Source organism: Mytilus californianus, unplaced genomic scaffold, assembly GCF_021869535.1.
Source record: "Mytilus californianus isolate M0D057914Y unplaced genomic scaffold, xbMytCali1.0.p SCAF_8, whole genome shotgun sequence".
In the NCBI taxonomy this organism is placed as follows: Eukaryota; Metazoa; Mollusca; class Bivalvia; order Mytilida; family Mytilidae; genus Mytilus; species Mytilus californianus.
Genome location: NW_026262734.1, coordinates 89669256 through 89674507, shown reverse-complemented (window position 1 = coordinate 89674507; position 5252 = coordinate 89669256). Strand labels below are relative to the sequence as shown.

Genomic DNA, 5252 nt, shown 5'->3' with positions numbered 1-5252 from the left:
ACAGTTGTTTTCGATTCGTTTGATGTGTTTGAGCTTTTGATTTTACCATTTGATAAGGGAATTTCCGTTTTTAATTTTTCTCGGAGTTCAGTATTTTTGTGATTTTACTTTTTAGTAAAGACGTCAAGCAATTTAAGTCAACTGAAATAAATGATATGTTGGCATATACATTTATTACAGAAGGAGCAGACAATCCAGGTGAGATGATATTCTTACGATTTAGTCGACATATTGACACTTCATTACCCTATTTGGAATGTTGAATTAAGCTTATGTCAAAATATGGTTGCAGATGCATTATTCCGGGCAGTTACGCCATAATATCTTTTTATAAATAATGTCTACCATTTCATCGCTATAATATAGTCTAAAAGATTATAAAATTATATTGCAAATGTCTGCTATAGAATTGCCGGTTGTCGTTATAGTAAAATAAAAAAAAAAAAAAAACAGTAGCAGATATCTTTAACAATATATATATATATAAGCTCAGTATGTATATCATAATATTTGTAACTACACTAAATGAAAACAAGCCAGCACCGTTGATATTAGCAATACGGATTTGTTGATATGAAACTCTACTAAAGAGATATCGCCGTCATTGATGGTCTTACCAATATCGTTGACTAATACATATTCTCCATTTTTGGTATTTTTCATTTTATTCATATAGTTCTTTTGATCTATTTATCTACGGATATACTTTTGACCTGAAATGTTAGAACACAACTATTTTTAATATTAAAGGAGGAGGTCATGTAAGGGCCAATTTTGGCCTCAAACTTCAAAACTGCTATATTTTGGGGCCAAAAAAGGGTCTTACTGGACCTACTCCTTTGGTTGAAAGATCAGTTTCATTTATCATATTAACAATCAATTACGTCTTAAAGTTTTTAATTCATAAAAAAGACTTTAGAGATAAGTGTTTACCATACACTGTTCACTGTATCAAATAGTTGATTAGATTCAGATTAACCAAATCTATGATCAAACGGAAAGTGACTGAAAATAATTGATGAACTACACGTATGGCATGAACATGACAAGCACCAAACAGTAAAAAGTACATATTAACAAGTATTAGTCCAGATTTACCTGACGATTTATTGATATGAAAAAAAACCTAACATTAAATTCGTGATAAACTATATCAGATTCGTTTTGTCAACATCTTACTTCATTTTACTGCAATAATTAAGGAAAAGCACATTGGAAACGTGGCTGGCAAAGATATGAAGATTCGTGTTATTCAATCCAGTACATAGAAAGAAATTGGGATGATGCTAAGGTACGCATTTGTTAAAATTCGTGATAATCAACCCAAAAGTTGTATTTCATTGTTCACCAAACTGTTTGTCCTTTCATCTGTTTGTCTGTGTGTTTGTTTGGTTTCCATGACAATTAATAGATAATACAAATACGATCATATATCGAGACCTGTTCTAAGTCAGGAACATGTTTATCAGTGGTTGTCCTTTGTTGATAAGTTATAAGTGTTTATCGTTTTTAATGTAGATTAGACTGTTAAATTTCCTGTTTGCGTCGTTTTACTTGTAATAGCTTGATGATCTAAGGCGCCGTGTTGAAGGTCGTACTTTTACGTATATTTGTTTGCTTTTTACAAATTGTGACTTGGATGGAGAGTTGTCTCATTGGCACTCATTCCACATCTTCTTATTTCTGTTTATGAACCTGTATTTTTCTTAATAGACTTTTATAAGTATGCAAACATAATCTAAAAAGTAGTGAATTAAGAACATCAATATTATATCTAGGAATTAATTCTATGAAACTGCAAGCATGAAAACAATCATGCACAATACATATGCGAGTATGTGTTAGAAGGTCGGTAACTAAGTTACTTAAAAGGAATTTACCTCTGTCTGCCAGAACTTCAAAATATAAATAGTTTTGTTTGCCTTAATCAAGATGAACTGTTGTAGTGATTGATGGTAAGGTAATGTATGTGACTTTTATATGTTATCGAATATCTGTCTTAACGTATTTTCATTATAATCAATGATATATGTGACATTTGTACAAAAAAGACGTCATTAGTAAACACCGAAAAAAGCCTATTCATCAGCATTTTGTTTTATAATATTTAATTTTATTGTTAGCTCACCTGGCCTAAAAGGCTAAGTGAGCTTTTCTCATCATTTGGCGTCCGTGGTCCGTCGTCCGTCGTCGTCGTCCGTCATCGTCTGTTAACTTTTACAAAAATCTTCTCCTCTGAAATTACTGAGCCAAATTTAACCAAACTTGGCCACAATCATCATTGGGATATATAGTTTAAAAAATGTGTCCGATGACCCAGCCCGCAATCCAAGATGGTCGCCATAGCTAAAAATAGAACATAGGGGTAACCGTTATCGGGTGGGTGCCCCTAAATTAGTAATATTAAGGAAATTTTGCAGTTTTTGGTTTTTATCTTGAATATTATTATAGACAAAGATAAACTGTAAACAGCAATAATGTTCAGCAAAGTAGGATCTACAAATAAGTCAACAGGACCAACATTGTCAATTGATCCCTTAAGGAGTTGTTGCCCTTTAAAATTAATTTTTAACAATTTTTCGTAAATTTTTGTAAATCTTCTCCTCTAAAACTACAGAGACAAATTTAACCAAACTTGGCCTCAATCATCATTAAGGTATTTAGTTTAAAAAATGTGTTCCCGCCTGCCAACCAACATGGCTGACATGGCTAAAAATAGAACATAGGGGTAAAATGCAGTTTACAAAAAATATCAGGTGAGTGACACAGGCTCCTTGGAGCCTCTAATTATATATATTTTAATATAAAGACAAACAAGTCTAAATTGAAAACAACGTTCAAACCTATGATTGCGTTGGATAAAAACCGCAATGTTTATACGTGTGCATGTAATACAAATTTCGTTGTTTTAATACAAAGATACACACTAAATCTTTTAATATAAAGACACTTCTTTTTTTAAAATGAAGATACACACTAAAAAAGATGCAGAACATTTCTATACGGTTAGCTTAATCTGTTATATCTTATTAATTGATCACAAAATTATACATACTCTTCTGTCAGGTATGGATTTAATAGGTTATTTCTGGATTGATCACTTAATATATTTATCAATTTACGAATTTGATGCAAACTCTCGTATCTATTGTATTATATGTATTATCAATTAAAGCATTATAAACCTTGGCTGATGATTTTGTTACATATAATTTTTCGACTGACTTATATGTTTAGTAATATGTGATTTATTCATTTATACACACATATCGAAATGAATATTTTCTAAACAAATGTCCCTCAAATTCAAATGTCTTTTGTTTAAGGACTACTGTAAATACAACCTAAATGCGTATTTGGCTGAAATTTAAACAGCTGGAGAAAACAACTTCTTGATGAGTATCCTCCCAAAACCGACATAAGATGACAGTAAGTACTACACTAGACTTTAAAAAAATGTAAGTTAGGGAAAAAATTTACATAACACACTGAAAATAAGATAAAGTGATAGATAACAATGTCAAAAATAGGAGAACAGCAGTCGACATTGTGTTATAATTTTAATCACTATAAAAACAAACAAATATGTGAACAAAGAAAAACTAAAACATCCAAAGAGACATATACGTACCCTAAGTTGCTGTCATTGTTTACCGATGTATCTGATAACCACAATGTTAACATTACAAATGTGAACGGACTGCTATATATTAAAACGTATCAGACTCAAATATTTTCTATTAGATATATATGACTGGAAGAATTTGACTTCGTATGATTGATTAGTGTGTTGGTGTTAAACGCCACTTTAGTTTAGTTTAGTCATACGACCGTTCAAAACAGCACACAAATTAAAGCTGACAAAGGTTAACTTTGTCTGGTCAAAATTAATGGCTAGAACTCAACATATTGTACAGATAAGGCTAAATAATACATATAGAAAAAAGAACTCAGAGGGGAAATTCATCATGGAAAGTCCCTAATCAGAAGTCAAATTCAAAAGAGCAAACACATCAAACGAATGGATGATAACTGTCATGTTCCTGACTTGGTACAGGCATTATCGAAGAACCGATCCATATGTATACAATTTTGAATCGACACTAGATGTTCCGGACAAACAGTGTTTGCCTCTTCAAGACATTACCTTCGTAATCGTTTGTTTGCTATGTTTATTGAATGTAGCATTGACACGCTGATTAATACGAATGTCGATCAAAGTATGCATATAAATCGGGATATAAAAGGGCCGGTTAATGCCGATGTCATTTCCTTTTTTGGCTATCACGTTGACTTTAGTTTCGCTGGATAACATGCAGTAAATTCAATTAACGGACCGCCATAAGAATTGATCAAGTAGACTGTTATTTATTTAAACCAATGTATTTCAGATGATATAGAGGTTTGGCTTGGTGCAAATGATTTGAAAAATGATAGACGATTTATCTGGAACAAAAGTGGCACCGAGTTTGATTTTACTGACTGGGGACCAGGAGAGCCTAACCGAGAATATGAGGAATGTCTTTCTACTCACTTATACAAAAGAGATGGTAAACTACATTGGAACGATAGGTCATGTTATTGGTGGAACTTCTTTGTCTGTGAAAAAAGGTAATTAAATAGTTCTCTCCGTGAAACTTGTATGATAGGAATGAAGGCAACAGTAGTATACTGCTGTTCAAAGGTCATAAATCGATTAAGAGAAAATAAATCCGGGTTACAAACTAAAACCGAGGAAGCACACCAACTAAAATTATAATAATTATTTATTCCAAAATCAATACAGCTTATAGGATACATACATATATAACATATATAAGAGGAAAACAACGAAACAACATAAACTCTGAAGTGCAACAAATACTAATGCCAACATACATAGACATGAACTATTTGAAAACAACTTCCATATCCCTGACTTGGTACAGGACATTCTAAAAAAAATGGTGGATTGAGACTGGTTTTATGGCTAGCCAAATCTCCTGGTTATGTTGCAATGTTAAACAATATTGATATCGCTACAAAGACAACACGATGGTAGAAAACAAAATTAAAAGTAAAACAATACTGATGTATGTACTGACAAAATATGTTAATGTTTGAAGTAATTTACCTCTGAACACACATTTTGCAGTTTTTTCCTTTTTTTATGTTGTTACATCATTGTCCTAGGACAGTTAAGGTTTGTGTGTTCACAAACATGATCAACCCCGACAAATTCGTAATTACCTTTTGCAAGCCAGAAACCTGTA

General features: G+C 32.0%; 1 long non-coding RNA gene across 1 annotated transcript; it reads left to right on the top strand.

The window, feature by feature from the left end:
• Window positions 1-1236: 1236 nt before the first annotated feature.
• LOC127711024 (uncharacterized) lies at window positions 1237-4521 on the top strand. The gene is made up of 3 exons (XR_007986448.1): window positions 1237-1291; window positions 3327-3429; window positions 4392-4521. It is a non-coding gene; the product is annotated as an uncharacterized LOC127711024 (long non-coding RNA).
• Window positions 4522-5252: the final 731 nt, after the last annotated feature.